Consider the following 20466-nt stretch of genomic DNA (forward strand, 5'->3'; position numbering starts at 1 on the left):
AGCAGCTGAGGCTTGGCAGGAAAAACTATTAAATGTCCACTAAGCAATGGTATCAGGAGTTATTGTGTTGGAATAGATTTCTGTAAAGTTCCAAGCTGTATTGATACATGCCTTATAAAATTGTGCTACAATATGTTTATGTATCGGGAGATAACATTCTGGAAATTCCATATACAAGAGATTTTCAGTAGTTAGATATCAGATAGTAAAGCTTTTCTTTTACTGTTTATTATATTATTGATATGTAGTACATTCCTTTATATCAATTTTTTTTATTTTGTGTAACTTTTGATGTAGAAACACCATTACATTTAATTTAATTGGAATTTTTCCCCACAAATTGTGCATGTATGTACTTGATCCACTTCATTTCATAGGAAATGGAGTGAATTATAGAATGTATTTTATAGTTTATTACATGTCTAAGGTAATACAGGGTAATATGAAATTTGTATTATAAAACCTGCAGTATTTTTTATCCAGACATCACATGGCTATGGTTGATTTTTAACATGAAAATGTGAGCCATATTCTTAAAACTTATAAATATACTGCAGTGTTGTAGCTTTGAATGCTTAGAACAGTAATCACCAACCAGATTTTCTTTCTTTACCAAAGTACACACAGAGGAAGGCAAAAGAACTGGGTGTACGAGGATGGTGTAAGAATACAGACCGAGGAACCGTCATCGGCCAGGTGGAGGGAGCTTCAAACCTTGTTGCTATCATGTAGGACTTAGGAACCACAGAAGTGCCGGTTTACTGTAGTTAAATCTTGATATCCATTCCTTTTAAGTAACAGCTATTTGTATCATAAACTGGTATGAATTATGAATAGGTCAATGTACTTATCAGGAAATGGTATTTTTATTATCCATGTAATGCCATATGCAGGGGAATCCTAGAGTATTTTTGTCAAGTTAGAAATATTCTAAGAGCAGGAAAGAATGGGAATAGAGTGATTAGAGATCATAAACTGAATTCAAGCCCTCTTTTTGTTCTGTACATCTTCAAGATAAACTCTTCTCTCTTGAACAGATTATGACTAAGAAAGCCTTTAGGTAATTCCATTTTCTTATGATATTCAAGACAGGTGTTTCTTAACTTTTTAAACTGGTTTGAAAAGAGAGTGGATGAAAATGGGGAAGAACTTAATTAGCAGTCACATTAACATCCTTATGCACCATGATGCAAATGCCCCTTCAATTTCTAGTCTTGAGACATTCAAAAGAAAAAATTCACCTAGAATTGAGTGATGCTGATTGATATGTGAAATTTTGCCACATTATCCCTGGAAGCCTGCTCTCTCTCATGGTAATCCAACTCTGTTGAGATATATGGCAATCCTATGTAGCATGTGTCATAAGTGCATCTCCCAGCAACCATAACGGAAGGTGCTTTGCGTTAGCCCTTTAAAGATTTTCTCTAGTCCCACTTACGCTCTTGCCCTGCACTGTGCAGTTATATTTGCTTATAAAGCAGTTTATAAGGTGTTCACTGATGTATTTTATGATATTTTACCAGTTAAACCTTTAACCATTGTTTATGTGTTACCCACTGTTGTTCCTAACAATAGGTGCCCCTCTGTACATGCACCAAACTTCTCATCCATCCATAAAAGTGATGTGAAGTATTCGTATAAAAGTGTATGTTGTTATTTTTCTAGATATTCAGATTTTTATTTCATAACTCACCATGTTTGTTTAACCTCATTGAAATGCCATGCTATATTTGTGCATACTGCCAGTTTTTGGTCATTGCTGTAGTTGATAAACTTGAGAATGCCTTAGCACAGCATTAATCAAACTCTGAGTACAAAATAGACAACCCCAAATCTGATGGAAGTGACTTTATGGCTGAGTCCATTTTGTAGGCTTTTGGTTGCCCAGTTCAAAGATGTAGGGATATTGCAAGGCAGACATGCAGCACCATCCAACATGACTTTCCCCCTGCTGCTTTGTCTCCTCAGCTAAGGCCAAGTGGTGCCCAGCAATTGCAAAGATGCAGCCAGTCACTCCTCCCCACACCATCACTTCTGCCTTTCTTACTGCATCTTGTGCACCTCCCTTAAGCATTAACTTTGCACAGAAAGGAAAGATTGTTTTGTAATATATATATTTTTTTATCATACTTTGTCGCTGTCTCCTGCGTTAGCATGGTAGCGCATGGAAACAGACAAACGAATGGCCCAACCCACCTACATACACATGTATAAACATAAACGTCCACACACGCACATAAACATACCTATACATTTCAGCGTATACATACATATACATACACAGACATATACATATATACTCATGTACATATTCATACATGCTGCCTTCATCCATTTCCGCCACCACACATGAAATGGCACCCCCTTCCCCCTCCGTGCGCATGAGGTAGTGCTAGGAAAAGACAACAAAGGCCACATTTGTTCACACTCAGTCTCTAGCTGTCATATGTAATGCACCAAAACCACAGCTTCCTTTCCACATCCAGGCCCCACAAAACTTTCCATGGTTTAACCCAGATGCTTCACATGCCCTGGTTCAGTCCATTGACAGCACGTCTACCCCAGTATACCACACCATTCCAAATCACTCTATTCCTTGCACGCCTTTCACCCTCCTGTATGTTCAGGCCCCAATCGCTCAAAATCTTTTTCACTCCATCGTTCCATTTCCAATTTGGTCTCCCACTTCTCCTCATTCCCTCCACCTCTGACAAACATATCCTCTTTGTCAATCTTTCCCCACTCATTCTCTCCATGTGACCAAACCATTTCAATACACCCTCCTCTGCTCTCTCAACCACACTTTTTATTACCACACATCTCTTTTACCCTTTCATTACTTACTTGATCAAACCAACTCACACCACATATTGTCCTCAGACATCTCATTTCCAACACATCCACCCTCCTCTGCACAACCCTATCGAGACCCATGCCTCACAACCATATAACATTGTTGGAACAACTATTCCTTCAAACATACCCATTTTTGCTCCGAGGTAATGTTCTTACCTTCCACACATTCTTCAACATTCCCAGAACCTTTGCCCCCTCCCCCACCCTGTGACTCACTTCTGCTTCCATGGTTCCATCCGCTGCCAAATCCACTTCACTTCCTCCAGTTTTTCTCCATTCAAACTTAACTCCCAATTGACTTGTCCCTCAACCCTACTGAACCTAATAACCTTGCTCTTATTCACATTTACTCTCAGCTTTCTTCTTTCACACATTTTACCAAACTCAGTCACCAACTTCTGCCATTTTTCACCCGCATCAGCCACCAGTACTGTATCATCAGTGAACAACAACTGACACTTTCCAAGCCCTCTCATCCAGAACAGACTGCATACTTGCTTCTCTTTCCAAAACTCTTGCATTCACCTCCCTAACAACCCCATCCATAAACAAATTAAACAACCTTAGAGACACCATGCACCCCTGCTGCAAACTGACATTCACTGGGAACCCATCACTTTCCTCTCTTCCTACTCGTACATATGCCTTACATCCTTGATAGAAACTTTTCACTGCTTCTAGCAACTTACCTCCCACACCATATACTCTTAATACCTTTCACGGAGCATCTTTATCAACTCTTATCATATTCCTTCTCCAGATTCATAAATGATATACAAATCCATCTGTTTTTCTAAGTATTTCTCACATACATTCTTCAAAGCAAACACCTGATCCACACATCTCTACCATTTCTGAAACCACACTGCTCTTCCCCAATCTGATGCTCTGTACATGCCTTTACCCTCTTAATCAATACCCTCCCGTATAATTTCTCAGGAATACTCAAGAAACTTATACCTCTAATTTGAACATTCACCCTTATCCCCTTTGCCTTTGTACAATGGCACTATGCATGCATTCCTCCCATACTCAGGCACTTCACCATGAACCATACATACATTGAATATTCTCACTTATTAGTAAACTACAAAGTCACCCCCTTTTATAATAAATTCCTCAACAGTACCATCCAAACCTGCTGCCTTGCCTTCTCTCATCTGCCACAAAGCTTTTACTACCTCTTCTCTGTTTATCAAATCATTCTCCCTGACTCTCTCACTTTGCACACCACCTCGACCAAAACACCTTATATCTGCCACTCTATCATCAAACACATTCAACAAACCTTCAAAATACTCGCTCCATCTCCCTCTCACTTCACCACTACTTGTTATCACCTCTCCATTATGAAATATACTTTTATTATTTTGTAATAATACTACAAAGATTATATTGTTGTATGCTTCCAGTTTGTTGTATAGCCGTTCACTGCATGGGGATGGTTTTCTTTTTTCTGAAACTGCTTACAGCAGAATCATCCATGCTAGGAAAACTCCAAAGAACACCATAACATACTGAGACTTTTATACTAGCCATTGTAATAATGAAATAGATGTAAATGACATAAAAGTCCCGGTAAAAACTTAAAAGAAATCGAAAAATTTTGAAAAAATGATTATTTTTGGGGGGAACATTATTACTCAGGTTCAATTTCCAATTTCACCAATGTTAAGCTTAGAAGTGTCTGTTTTTTGTTTGTTTTTTCATGACTTCTATTGTGCTTCCTGAGTTTTGTGTTTGTGAAAACATGAATAAGTTGTATTGAAAACTAAAATGCATGACTTTGCATCATCAAAGATATATATATATATGTATATACATGAATACCCTTGTTAGTGCTACTCTTTAAAGTGCTGTTTTGGTATGGAGCTCTCTCATGCATCTTGAATCTCTAGTTGTACTAGAAAAAAATATGAAAATCTGTGAAGTCAAAACTCATGAGTCCTAACTCACACAACATGCTGAGAGCAGCTCTTTACTTGTAATCACTTAGCCAGTCAGAGCACTGTTCACACATACTCTCATATCAGTAAGTGCCAAGTGCTTTCTGTTGTTAGTACAGTACAAATTTTGCTGCATTTACAGTGTGCACACTTTCTTGCAGACTTTCCTTTTTTTTTTATTGTGATTTTTTTTCCCTGTCTGGAAGATAGCCTGCAAATTTTAGTGGTGCTAGTGCATCTGAAATTCCTAGGAAAGCCGTTCCTTGGATGTATGATTACAGGTGTTCACATGGGTGGAGGCTGGTGAGCATCACTTTGATGTCGGTTATGCTTTTAAGTTGCTACATTGATAGTTAGAACCATTATTAAGAATGCAGACGAGATGAAAACTTCTGCCATGATGAACATGATAATAACAGCAGGGTAGATGACTTGTTCAAGGAGCAGTTTAGTAAAAAGAATAGAAGGAAGGTTAAGCAAAGCTAGGCTAAGTTGCGTGTGTGTGTGTGTGTGTGTGTGTGTGTGTGTGTGTGTTGGAGTGAACATCAGCTGTTGAAGAGCACTTGGCAACACATTCAGTGTGTGTTACCACAGCCTTTCACTTCACCTTTCTAATCAACCCCACCTTTCTGCTTTCTCACTCCATATTTTAAATTATTTAACCTAATATTGAAGATATACAGTGTTGCTCATATATACTTACATGCAGTTTTGTGATAGGCATTATCTGTTCTGTAGCATCTGACAGTGCTCTGGCTAGTTTTGCCGAAGAAAGCAGTAGGTGATTCACCTCCTCATTACTTATCACAGTCTCCCTCATAACCACCTCCATCATCACCACTACTTCTATCATTGCCACTTAAATCATAATTTAAGTGATGCAGAAGTGGCTTAGCTTCAGCCAGAGCAGAATCATACGATATCTGTTGCCTTCCTTCCATCCACTGCATCTCTTTGACATGCAGCCTTTCTGACTTATTATACTGCACCATCACAATTCATCAAACAACTGTCATTCATGACACATTTTTATTTGTTATTTGATAATAGTAGGTAGGCATATGTATGAGTAGGAAGAGAGGAAAGTGATTGGTGCCCAGTGAATGTTGGTTAATGGCAGGGGTGCTTGATGTCTCCATGGTTGTTTAATTTCTTTATGGATGGGGTGCTTAAGAAGGTGAATGCAAGAGTTTTGGAGAGAGGGGCAAGTATGCAGTCTGTTCTGGATGAAAGGGCTTGTGAAGTGAGTCAGTTGTTGTTTGCTGATGATATAGTGCTAGTGGCTGATTCGGGTGAGAAACTGCAGAAGTTGGTGACTGAGTTTGGTAAAGTGTGTGAAAGAAGAAAGTTGAGAGTAAATGTGAATAAAAGCAAGGTCATTAGGTTCAGTAGGGTGGAGGGGCAAGTTGATTGGGAGGTAAGTTTGAATGGAGAAAAACAGGAGGATGTGAAGTGTTGTAGACATCTGAGATTGGATTTAGCAGTGGATGGAACCATGGAAGCAGAAGTGAATCACAGGATGGGGGAAGGGCCAAAGGTTCTGGGAGCATTAAAGAATGTGTGGAAGGCAAGAACGTTATCTCGAAGTGCAAAAATGGGTATGTTTGAAGGAATAGTTGTTCTTACATTGTTATATGGTTGCGAGGCATGGGCTATAGACAGGGTTGTGTGGAGGAGGGTAGATGTATTGGAAATGAAATGTTTGAGGACAGTATGTGGTGTGAGGTGGTTTAATCGAGTAAGTAGTGAAAGGGTAAGAGAGATGTGTGGTAATAAAAAGAGTGTGGTTGAGAGAGCAGAAGAGGGTGTTTTGAAATGGTTTGGACACATGGAAAGAATAAGTGAGGAAAGATTGACAAAGAGGATATATGTGTCAGAGGTGGAGGGAAGAAGGAGAAGAGCGAGAACAAATTGGAGGTGGAAGGATGGTGTGAAAAAGATTTTGAGCGATTGGGGCCTGATCATACAGGAGAGTGAAAGGCATGCAAGGAATACAGTGAACTGGAATGATGTTGTATACCGGGGTCGACGTGCTGTTAGTGGATTGAATCAGGGCATGTGAAACATCTGGGGTAAACCATGGAAAGGTCTGTGGGGCATGGATGTGGAAAGGGAGCTGTGATTTTGGTGCATTACACTTGACAGCTAGAAACTGAGTGTAGATGAATGTAGCCTTTTTTGTCTTTTCCTGGAGGATGGGATTCTATTTCATGTTTGGTGGGCGGCGACGGGAATAGATGAAGGCAGCAAGTATGAATGTGTACATGTATATATGTGCATGTTTGTGTATGTATATATATATATATATATATATATATATATATATATATATATATATATATATATATATATATATATATATATGTGTGTGTGTGTGTGTGTGTGTGTGTGTGTGTGTGTGTGTGTGTGGAAATAGATGAAGAATGGTCCAACCACTCACATACACATAAATGTACATACACCTATACATGCACATATACATGCCTATACATATACAGACATATGCATATATACACATGCACATATTCATACTTACTGCCTTCATCCATTTCCAATGCCACCCTGTCACACAAAAAATAGCACTCCCCATCATCCAGCGAGGTAACGCCAGGAAAAGGCAATAAGGCCACATTCGTTCACATTCAGTCTCTAGCTGTCATGTGTAATTCACAGAAACCACTGCTCCCTATCCTCATCCAGGCCCCACAGACCTTTCCATGGTTTACCCCAGATGCTTTACTTGCCCTGGTTTAATCCATTGACAGCATGTCGACCCCGGTATACCACATTGTTTCAATTCATTCTATTCCTTGCACGCCTTTCACCCTCCTTTATGTTCAGGCCCCGATCGCTCAAAATCTTTTTCACTCCATCCTTCCACTTCCAATTTAGTCTCCCACTTCTCCTTGTTCCCTCCACCTCTGACAAATATATCCTCTTGGTCAATCTCTCCTCACTCATTCTCTCCATGTGCCCAAACCATTTCAAAACACCCTCTTCTGCTCTCTCAACCACGCTCTTTTTATTTCCACACATCTCTCTTACCCTTACGTTACTTACTCGATCAAACCACCTCACACCACACATTGTCCTCAAACATCTCATTTCCAGCACATCCATCCTCCTGCGCACATCTCTATCCATAGCCCACGCCTCGCAACCATACAACATTGTTGGAACCACTATTCCCTCAAACATACCCATTTTCGCTTTCCGAGATAATGTTCTCGACTTCCACACATTTTTCAAGGCTCCCAAAATTTTCGCCCCCTCCCCCACCCTATGATCCACTTCCGCTTCCATGGTTCCATCCGCTGACAGATCCACTCCCAGATATCTAAAACACTTCACTTCCTCCAGTTTTTCTCCATTCAAACTCACCTCCCAATTGACTTGACCCTCACCCCTACTGTACCTAATAACCTTGCTCTTATTCACATTTACTCTCAACTTTCTTCTTCCACACTTTACCAAACTCAGTCACCAGCTTCTGCAGTTTCTCACATGAATCAGCCACCAGCGCTGTATCATCAGCGAACAACAACTGACTCACTTCCCAAGCTCTCTCATCCCCAACAGACTTCATACTTGCCCCTCTTTCCAGGACTCTTGCATTTACCTCCCTTACAACCCCATCCATAAACAAATTAAACAACCATGGAGACATCACACACCCCTGCCGCAAACCTACATTCACTGAGAACCAATCACTTTCCTCTCTTCCTACACGTACACATGCCTTACATCCTCGATAAAAACTTTTCACTGCTTCTAACAACTTGCCTCCCACACCATATATTCTTAATACCTTCCACAGAGCATCTCTATCAACTCTATCATATGCCTTCTCCAGATCCATAAATGCTACATACAATTCCATTTGCTTTTCTAAGTATTTCTCACATACATTCTTCAAAGCAAACACCTGATCCACACATCCTCTACCACTTCTGAAACCGCACTGCTCTTCCCCAATCTGATGCTCTGTACATGCCTTCACCCTCTCGATCAATACCCTCCCATATAATTTACCAGGAATACTCAACAAACTTATACCTCTGTAATTTGAGCACTCACTCTTATCCCCTTTGCCTTTGTACAATGGCACTATGCACGCATTCCGCCAATCCTCAGGCACCTCACCATGAGTCATACATACATTAAATAACCTTACCAACCAGTCAACAATACAGTCACCCCCTTTTTTAATAAATTCCACTGCAATACCATCCAAACCTGCTGCCTTGCCGGCTTTCATCTTCCGCAAAGCTTTTACTACCTCTTCTCTGTTTACCAAATCATTTTCCCTAACCCTCTCACTTTGCACACCACCTCGACCAAAACACCCTATATCTGCCACTCTGTCATCAGACACATTCAACAAACCTTCAAAATACTCATTCCATCTCCTTCTCACATCACCGCTACTTGTTATCACCTCCCCATTTGCTCCCTTCACTGAAGTTCCCATTTGCTCCCTTGTCTTACGCACCCTATTTACCTCCTTCCAGAACATCTTTTTATTCTCCCTAAAATTTACTGATAGTCTCTCACCCCAACTCTCATTTGCCCTTTTTTTCACCTCTTGCACCTTTCTCTTGACCTCCTGTCTCTTTCTTTTATACTTCTCCCACTCAATTGCATTTTTTCCCTGCAAAAATCGTCCAAATGCCTCTCTCTTCTCTTTCACTAATACTCTTACTTCTTCATCCCACCACTCACTACCCTTTCTAAACAGCCCACCTCCCACTCTTCTCATGCCACAAGCATCTTTTGCGCAATCCATCACTGATTCCCTAAATACATCCCATTCCTCCCCCACTCCCCTTACTTCCATTGTTCTCACCTTTTTCCATTCTGTACACAGTCTCTCCTGGTACTTCCCCACACAGGTCTCCTTCCCAAGCTCACTTACTCTCACCACCTTCTTCACCCCAACATATATATATATATATATATATATATATGTATATGTGCATGTGTGGGTATATATATATATATATATATATATATATATATATATATATATATATATATATATATATGTGTGTGTGTGTGTGTGTGTGTGTGTGTGTGTGTGTGTGTGTGTGTGTGGAAATAGATGAAGAATGGTCCAACCACTCACATACACATATATGTACATACACCTATACATGCACATATACATGCCTATACATATACAGACATATGCATATATACACATGCACATATTCATACTTACTGCCTTCATCCATTTCCAATGCCACCCTGTCACACAAAAAATAGCACTCCCCATCATCCAGCGAGGTAACGCCAGGAAAAGGCAATAAGGCCACATTCGTTCACATTCAGTCTCTAGCTGTCATGTGTAATTCACAGAAACCACTGCTCCCTATCCTCATCCAGGCCCCACAGACCTTTCCATGGTTTACCCCAGATGCTTTACTTGCCCTGGTTTAATCCATTGACAGCATGTCGACCCCGGTATACCACATTGTTTCAATTCATTCTATTCCTTGCACGCCTTTCACCCTCCTTTATGTTCAGGCCCCGATCGCTCAAAATCTTTTTCACTCCATCCTTCCACTTCCAGTTTAGTCTCCCACTTCTCCTTGTTCCCTCCACCTCTGACAAATATATCCTCTTTGTCAATCTTTCCTCGCTCATTCTCTCCATGTATCCAGACCATTTCATCACATCCTCTTCTGCTCTCTCAACCACACTCTCTTTATTACCACATATCTCTCTTACCCCTCATATTACTTACTCGATCAAACCCCTCACAACACATACTGTCCTCAAACATTTCATTTACAACACATCCACCCTCCTCCACACAACCCTATCTATAGCCCACTTCTCACAACCATAAAACATTGTTGGAACCATTATTCCTTCAAACATACCCATTTTTGCTCTCCGAAATAACCTTCTTTCCTTCCACACATGCTTCATCACTCCTAGAACCTTCACCCCCTTCCTCACCCTGTAACTCACTTCTGCTTCCATGGTTCCATTCACTGCTAAGTCCACTCCCAGATATCTAAAACACTACTTCCTTCACTTTTTCTTCATTTAAGCATACATCCCAATAAACTTGTCCCTCAACCCTACTGAACCTAATAACCTTGCTCTTACTCATATTTACTCTCATACTTTTCCAAACTCAGTCACCAGCTTCTGCAGTTTCAAACTCGAATCAGCCACCAGAGCTGTATCATTGGTGAACAACAACTGACACTTCCCAGGCCCTCTCATCCCCAATGGACTGAATACTCGCTCCTCTCTCCAAAACCTTTGCATTTACCTCCTTAACCACCCCATCCATAAACAAATTAAACAAACATGGGGACATCACACATCCCTGCCACAGACTGACATTCATTGAGAACCAACCACTTTCCCCTCTTCCTACTCGTACACATACCTTACATCCTTGGTAAAAACTTTTCACTGCTTCTAGCAACCTACCTCCCACACCATATACTTTTCAGACTTTGCACAAAGCATCTCCATCAACCCTATCACATGCCTCTTCCAGATCCATAAATGCTACAAACAAATCCATCTGTTTTCTAAGTATTTATCACAAACATTCTTCAAAGCAAATGCCTGATCCACACATCCTCTATCACTTCTGAAACCACACTGCTCTCTCCCAATCTGATGCTCTGTACATGCCTTTACCCTCTCAGTCAAAACCCTCCCATATAATTTCCCAGGAATACTCAACGAACTATTGCTTCTATAGTTTAAAAACTCACCTTTATCCCCTTTGCCTTTGTGCAATGGCACTATGCATGCATTCTACCAATCCTCAGGCACTTCACCATGATCCATATATAAATTAAATATCCTTACTAACCAATCAACAACACAGTCATCCCCTTTCTTGATATATTCTACTGCAATGCCATCCAAACCCACCACCTTGCCAGCTTCTCTCTTTACTAAACCATTCTCCCAGATTGTCTCACTTCGCAAACCACCCCGACCAAAGCACTCTACATCTGCCACTCTGTTATCAAAGACATTCAACAAACCTTCAAAATACTCACTCCATCTCTTCATTATTACCTGTTCTTACTACCCCACTTGTCCCCTTCACCAGTGTTCCCATTTGTTCTCATCTTAATCATGTTATTTACGTCCTTCCAAAACATCTTTTTATTCTCCCTACAGTTTGATGATACTCTCTCTCCCCAACTCTCATTTGCCCTCTTTATCAACCCTTGCCCCTTTCTCTTGACCACCTGCCACTTTCTTTTATACATCTCCGAGTCATTTGCACTCCTTCCTTGCAAGCATCATCCAAATGCCTGTCTCTTTTCTTTCATACATATTCACCATTTCTCACACCAGCAAGGTAGCATCTAGAACAGATGACAGCCTTAGAGAAAAAAAAAATTACCTGGCTCCTTGCTTTGTTCCCTCTTTTGGAAAATGATAGAGGAAGGGAGGATTTCCAGCCACCCACTCCTGCCACTCTTAGTTGCCTTCTACAAAATGCTAGGGTTATTTGAGCAGTATTTTTTCTCCCCTATCCCCAGGGATAAATCATAAGATATAAATACAAATATATTTTATCCCTGGGGATAGGAGAGAAAGAATACTTCCCACGCATTCCTCACGTTTCGTAGAAGGCTACTAAAGGGGACGGGAGCGGGGGGCTAGAAACCCTCCCCTCCTTGTATTTTAACTTTCTAAATGGGGAAACAGAAGAATGAGTCACGCAGAGAGTGCTCATCCTCCTCAAAGGCTCAGATTGGGGTGTCTAAATGTGTGTGGATGTAACCAAGATGAGAAAAAAGGAGAGGTAGGTAGTATGTTTGAGGAAAGGAACCTGGATGTTTTGGCTCTGAGTGAAACGGAGCTCAAGGGTAAAGGGGAAGAGTGGTTTGGGAATGTCTTGGGAGTAAAGTCAGGGGTTAGTGAGAGGACAAGAGCAAGGGAAGGAGTGGCACTACTCCTGAAACAGGAGTTGTGGGAGTATGTGATAGAGTGTAAGAAAGTAAACTCTAGATTGATATGGGTAAAACTGAAAGTGGATGGAGAGATATGGGTGATTATTGGTGCATATGCACCTGGGCATGAGAGACAAGTGTTTTGGGAAGAGCTGAGTGAGTGTGTTAGTAGTTTTGATGCACGAGACCGGGTTTTAGTGATGGGTGATTTGAATGCAAAGGTGAGTAAAGTGGCAATTGAGGGAATAATTGGTGTACATGGGGGTGTTCAGTGTTGTAAATGGAAATGGTGAAGAGCTTGTAGATTTATGTGCTGAAAAAGGACTGGTGATTGGGAATACCTGGTTTAAAAAGAGAGATATACATAAGTATACGTATGTAAGTAGGAGAGATGGCCAGAGAGTGTTATTGAATTATGTGTTAATTGATAGACGCGCGAAAGAGAGACTTTTGGATGTTAATGTTCTGAGAGGTGCACCTGGAGGGAAGTCTGATCATTATCTTGTGGAGGCAAAGTTGAAGATTTGTAGAGGTTTTCCAAAAAGAAGAGAGAATGTTGGGGTGAAGAGAGTGGTGAGTGTAAGTGAGCTTGGGAAGGAGACGTGTGGGAGGAAGTACCAGGAGAGACTGAGTACAGAATAGAAAAAGGTGAGAACGAAGGATGTAAGGGGAGTAGGGGAGGAATGGGATGTATTTAGGGAAGCAGTGATGGCTTGTGCAAAAGATACTTGTGGCATGAGAAGCGTGGGAGGTGGGCAGATTAGAAAGGGTAGTGAGTGGTGGGATGAAGAAGTAAGATTATTAATGAAAGAGAAGAGAGAGGCATTTGAACAGTTTTTGCAGGGAAATAATGCAAATGAGTGGGAGATGTATAAAAGAAAGAGGCAGGAGGTCAAGAGAAAGGTGCAAGAGGCAAAAAAGAGGGCAAATGAGAGTTGGGGTGAGAGAGTATCATTAGATTTCAGGGAGAATAAAAAGATGTTTTCGAAGGAGGTAAATTAAGTGCGTAAGGCAAGGGAACAAATGGGAATATCAGTGAAGGGGGCTAATGGGGAGGTGATAAGAAGTAGTGGAGATGTGAGAAGGAGATGGAGTGAGTATTGTGAAGGTTTGTTGAATGTGTTTGATGATAGAGTGGCAGATATAGGGTGTTTTGGTTGAGGTGGTGTGCAAAGTGAGAGGGTTAGGGAAAATGATTTGGTAAACAGAGAAGAGGTAGTAAAAGCTTTGCAGAAGATGAAAGCCTGCAAGGCAGTGGGTTTGAATGGTATTGCAGTGGAATTCATTGAAAAAGGGGGTGACTGTATTGTTGACTGGTTGGTAAGGTTATTTAATGTGTGCATGACTCATGGTGCGGTGCCTGAGGACTGGCAGAATGCTTGCATAGTGCCATTGTACAAAGGCAAAGGGGATAAGTGTGAGTGCTCAAATTCTGAGGTATAAGTTTGTTGTGTATTCCTGGTAAATTATATGGGAGGGTATTGATTGAGAGGGTGAAGGCATGTACAGAGCATCAGAATGGGAAGAGCAATGTGGTTTCAGAAGTGGTAGAGTATGTGTGGATCAGGTGTTTGCTTTAAAAAATGTATGTGAGAAATACTTAGAAAAGCAAGTGGATTGGTATGTAGCATTTATGGATCTGGAGAAGGCATATGATAAAGTTCATAGAGATACTCTTTGGAAGGTATTAAGAATATATGGTGTGGGAGGTAAGTTGTTAGAAGCAGTGAAAAGTTTTTATCAGGGATGTAAGGCATGTGTATGTGTAGGAAGAGAGGAAAGTGATTGGTTCTCAGTGAATGTAGGTTTGCGGCAGGGGTGTGTGATGTCTCCATGGTTGATTAATTTGTTTATGGATGGGGTTGTTAGGGAGGTGAATGCAAGAGTTTTGGAAAGAGGGGCAAGTATGCAGTCTGTTGTGGATGTGAGAGCTTGAGAAGTGAGTCAGTTGCTGTTCGCTGATGATACAGCGCTGGTGGCTGATTCATGTGAGAAACTGCAGAAGCTGGTGACTGAGTTTGGTAAAGTGTGTGAAAGAAGAAAGCTGAGAATAAATGTGAATATGAGCAAGGTTATTAGGTACAGTAAGGTTGAGGGACAAGTCAATTGGGAGGTAAGTTTGAATGGAGAAAAACTGGAGGAATTGAAGTGTTTTAGATATCTGGGAGTGGATTTGGCAGCGGATGGAACCATGGAAGCAGAAGTGAACCATAGGGTGGGGGAGGGGGCAAAAGTTCTGGGAGTGTTGAAAAATGTGTGGAAGTCGAGAATGTTATCGTGGAAAGCAAAAATGGGTATGTTTGAAGGAATAGTGGTTCCAACAATGTTATATGGTTGTGAGGTGTGGCCTATAGATAGAGTTGTGCAGAGGAAGGTGGATGTGCTGGAAATGAGATGTTTGAGGACAATATGTGATGTGACTTGGTTTGATTGATTAAGTAATGAGAGGGTAAGAGAGAGATTTTTTTTTTTTTTTTCTTTTTTTGTCGCTGTCTCCCGCGTTTGCGAGGTAGCGCAAGGAAACAGATGAAAGAAATGGCCCAACCCACCCCCATGGGAGTGGTGATAAAAAGAGTGTGGTTGAGAGAGCAGAAGAGGGTGTTTTGAAATGGTTTGGTCACATGGAGAGAATGAGTGAGGAAAGATTGACAAAGAGGATATATGTGTCAGAGGTGGAGGGAACAAGAAGTGGAAGGCCAAATTGGAGGTGGAAAGATGGAGTGAAAAAGATTCTGAGTGATCGGGGCCTGAACATGCAGGAGGGTGAAAGGCGTGCAAGGAATAGAGTGAATTTGAACGGTGTGGTGTACCAGGGTCGACGTGCTGTCACTGGATTGAACAGGGCATGTGAAGCGTCTGGGGTAAACCATGGAAAGTTCTGTGGAGCCTGGATATGGAAAGGGAGCTATGGATTCGGTACGTTATACATAACTGCTAGAGACTGTGTGTGAACGAATGTGGCCTTTGTTGTCTGTTCCAAGTGCTACCTTGTGCACATGCAGGGGGAGGGGGTTGTCATTTCAAGTGTGGCGGGGTGGCAACGGGAATGAATAAGGGCAGACAGTATGAATTATGTACATGTGTATATATGTATGTGGCTGTGTGTATATATATATATATATATATATATATATATATATATATATATATATATACATATGTATACATTGAGATGTATAGGCATGTATATGTGCTGTGTGTGGATGTGTATGTATGTACATGTGTATGTGGGTGGGTTTGGCCATTCTTTCGTCTGTTTTCTTGCGCTACCAAGCTAATGCGGGAGACAGTGACAAAGTATAATAAAATATAGAATAAATATATGTTTATATAGGAAACCCTTGATTTAACAGACGAATAGGGGGAGAAGGAGTGTCTGTTGAATGTAACCTATTTTTGTGCCACATTTAAGTTCACATGCTTTCTTTTAACTCCTTTATAAGCAGGATGTAAGGCATATGTATGTGTAGGAAGAGAGGAAAGTGAGTGGTTCTCAGTGAATGTAGGTTTGTGGCAGGGGTGTGTGATGTCTTTATGGTTGTTTAATTTGTTTATGGATGGGGTTGTTAGGGAGGTGAATGCAAGAGTTTTGGAAAGAGGTGCAAGTATGCAGTCTGTTTTGGATGAGAGAGCTTGGGAAGTGAGTCAGTTGTTGTTCGCTGATGATACAGCACTGGTGGCTGATTCATGTGAGAAACTGCAGAAGCTGGTGTCTGAGTTTGGTAAAGTGTGTGAAAGAAGAAAGCTGAGAGTAAATGTGAATAAGAGCAAGGTTATTAGGTACAGTAGGGTTGAGGGTCAATTGGGAGGTAAGTTTGAATGGAGAAAAACTAGAGGAAGTAAGGTGTTTTAGATATCTGGGAGTGGATCTGGCAGCGGATGGAACCATGGAAGTGGAAGTGAATCATAGGGTGGGGGAGGGGGCGAAAATCCTGGGAGCCTTGAAGAATGTTTGGAAGTCGAGAACATTATCTCGGAGAGCCAAAAGGGTTATGTTTGAAGGAATAGTGGTTCCAACAATGTTGTATGGTTGCGAGGCATGGGCTATGGATAGAGTTGTGCGGAGGAGGGTGGATGTGCTAGAAATGAGATGTTTGAGGACAATATGTGGTGTGAGGTGGTTTGATCGAGTAAGTAATGTAAGGGTAAGAGAGATGTGTGGAAATAAAAAGAGTGTGGTTGAGAGAGCAGAAGAGGGTGTTTTGAAATGGTTTGGTCACATGGAGAGAATGAGTGAGGAAAGATTAACCAAGAGGATATATGTGTCAGAGGTGGAGGGAATGAGGAGAAGTGGGAGACGAAATTGGAGGTGGAAAGATGGAGTGAAAAAGATTTTGAGTGATAAGGGCCTGAACATGCAGGAGGGTGAAAGGCATGCAAGGAATAGAGTGAATTGGAACGATGTGGTATAGCAGAGTCAACGTGCTGTCAATGGATTGAACCAGGGCATGTGAAGCGTCAGGGGTAAACCATGGAAAGTTCTGTGGGGCCTGGATGTGGAGAGGGAGCCGTAGTTTCGGTACATTATTACATGACAGTTAGAGACTGAGTGTGAAAGAATGGGGCCTTTGTTGTCTTTTCCTAGCGCTACCTTGCACACATGAGGGGGGAGGGGTTTGTTATTCCATGTGTGGCGAGGTGGCGATGGGAATGAATAAGGGCAGACAGTATGAATTATGTACATGTGTATATATGGATATGTCTGTGTGTATATATATGTATACATTGAGATGTATAGGTATGTATATTTGCGTGTGTGGACGTGTATGTATATACATGTGTATGTGAGTGGGTTGGGCCATTCTTTCGTCTGTTTCCTTGCGCTACCTCGCTAACGCAGGAGACAGCGATAAAGCAAAATGAATATATGTAATAAATATAATACATAACCATAGGGTTTAGTGTGTGGTATGATAGTTGGGTGGCGGGTGTCAAGCAGCGTGGGAACACTTGCCAGGCAGTTGAAGCAGGAGTCACACTGAGATGGAGGTGGTGTCACCCCTAACCTGTGAAAGGATACTTCTTTATGATAAAGTGAGGACAGACTACCTGCTTTCACTGCACCTCTTACATGTTGCAGTGAGTAGAATTTGAAGCTATGCAGGAAAATCCTCAATTATTGCAAGGCGGCTCATCTTCTTCATGAGATGAGGCACACTGAAGGAAATTGCCTCAGATGGGGAACCAATCTAGACAGTCCAATGGACAAGCCAAAGCAGCGGTAAAGGAAACCCAATGGATGTTAAGGGGCAGCTTAGGTGTTGGAGGTAGCCTGCACAACAGCAAAGCGACTCAGGCTATGCTAAAATATCTCAACACCCCCCTAAGAGAGGGGGATAAGTCATCTGCACAGCTGGCAGTGGGAAGAAAGTTGCAAGTTAGTATCCGGTTGCACCGGCAACATTATCTGATTAACTGGTGATGGACAACTGCTCTGCAAAACGCGAAGCAGGCAGAGAGCCAGGCTTGCATGTAGAGCGGTGTAACCGGTTGACGCTGATACGCTGCCCCAGCTGTCCATGGGCACCCTTGTATTTGTGCAGGACGTCACTTTAAAAGTGTGGGACAGGTTTGGTGTGGTAGTAGAGGTGTAGCTGCATTGACATTACTCAGTGAAGCTGCACTTAAGAGGCCCCCTGTCTTTACGAAACCGATGTTACCTATGCCTCCCTGGTTTCAGCAGTCCCTATGACACCTTTGGGTCAAGGAGAGTACCCACCAGCAGCAGATTTGCCCCTAGTTGTGGTGACACCCAGCCTTAGGTGGCAGTGCCCTCACCATGTAAGACACCACCCAGCACACTTGTAAGATTATGCTTGTGGTGGCTCCTGTGAAGAGTGAACACACTAATTTTGTTAAGTTATTTTTGTTCTGCTCACATTGAAAGGAAGTGTATTGTTGCTGAGTAGTGATTTGTGTGTATATTTTACCTAGCCGTATGGTACTTTGATTTCATTCTCTTTTTTTTTTGTTTTCTTGTTTTTAGTTTTGTTTCATTTTTGTTTATCAAAATGTCACATTTAGTCACCAGAATCTTGTGATGGGGGGTAGGGTTTCATATATGGTACAGTAATAAGACGTTGGGCACCTGGCAGTGTGGAAACACTCACCAGGCAGTTGGAGGCAGGAGTCAGACTGAGATAGAGGTAGTGCCACTCCTCTCCTGTGATAGGATACTTCTTTACGATAAAGTAAGGACAGACTACCAGCTTGCATTGCACCTCTTACAAACACTCAATGCCATTTTGAATTGTAAGGATTGCAAAATTATTTAATAAAAAACCCACAATTTCAGTGAAATAACAGAAACACTCTGTATACAACCTGACTGCATGATAGCTTGAGGCAGAATGAGACCAAAACAGAGCAAGTCTACCCCATGCTACCAACATCAAGTGCAAAATGAAATGTGTATGGTGCAGCATATGAGATTTTTTTATTTTCTTTATTTCTAAAATTATCATTAATTGATGTACAGTATCATTATTTTCCTGTTAAATCCAAAATCCTTCATATTGACATTCATTAAATTGAGGGTTTACTGTATACATGTATTTGATGATAACCATGAGGAAAAAATGAACACAATCAGTCCCAAATACATTTTCATGTGATTACATCATCAGGGGAGATACATGAAACAGATAAAGGATTCAGAACAGTCATTATAAGTATAAAAGGGGCAGAGGTACAATGCCATTGGTACACAAGTTTTTGTGGTTAGTGGTTCCTAGAAAATGGAGTGCGGAACAAAACAGCTCTCTACAGGGTCACTATGGCATTTCATATACGGAGATGCATTCCAGAGGATGTTTTTTCACCAGTGAGATAAATGCAGTATTGTATATAAGGGTTACAGCTATGAATAATAAAGACTGTTACAGTAATACAGGTACACCACCGACTTTCCAGCACTCTTGGTTCCAAAGCCTTGCCGGATTAACCATTTTGCCGGACCAACTGTGGTCACTTAATAATAATGCATCACCTCTAACCCACTAATTATACATCTCCCATGTGTCTAAAGTATACCATGGACTGCTAGAAATTTGAATTAAACAAATATTAAATGTGTGAGCACACTAAGATGGTAAGTCTGCCCTTAAATTGTTTGGATCCTGTGGGGTCTTCTTCGTCTTTTATCATTAGTGTTTTCCTAGGTGAGCTTCGCCAGAATGATGCAGATTTGTCAGCATTACAGTATACACCTGCTCGGGACTGAGATGCTCGTCAGCTACGAGTTTTGCAAATTCATCCACATATTCGGCAGCTCCTTTGTGGTTTGCAGACCGCTTTTCTCCGCACACTTTATGTATGGAAATTCCATGATGCTTCTTGAATCTTTGAAGCTGTCCTTCACTATAGTCACGCTCATGTTGTAATTTAAGGTCTTTATGGAACAACTTAGTCTGGTCCATTATGATGCCACATGACAAGTCCACTCCATCACTTGACACTGTTGAAACCTTTCCATCATCACCTGATTGTGCTCAGTACTCTTACCATCTTTCGTAGTTTTTCTAATTGTCATTTACTTCTTAGAATCGCTGTCTGCATAGAATTTCAATATTTTCTCCCTTTGCTTCTTTATATCACAAACAGTTGAACCAATACTATAGATGTCACACAGCTTATGCACCGAAACACCACGTTCCATTTTTCAACAGTTCTACTTTATCTTGGATCAATATAAACTGTTGTTTACGTTTGACACCACAACT

The 20466-nt window shown here is 41.3% G+C and overlaps 1 protein-coding gene across 1 annotated transcript in view; it reads left to right on the top strand.

Moving 5' to 3' along the window:
- The first annotated feature begins 618 nt into the window (after nucleotides 1-618).
- Nucleotides 619-20466, top strand: part of LOC139754703 (acylphosphatase-2-like) — a 107527-nt gene continuing 87679 nt past the window's right edge. Inside the window, exon 1 of the mRNA XM_071672271.1 lies at nucleotides 619-728. The gene's annotated coding sequence lies outside the window, so the exon portion shown is untranslated. The remainder of the gene's footprint in view (nucleotides 729-20466) is intronic.

Source organism: Panulirus ornatus, chromosome 17 (assembly GCF_036320965.1).
Source record: "Panulirus ornatus isolate Po-2019 chromosome 17, ASM3632096v1, whole genome shotgun sequence".
Classification (NCBI taxonomy): Eukaryota; Metazoa; Arthropoda; class Malacostraca; order Decapoda; family Palinuridae; genus Panulirus; species Panulirus ornatus.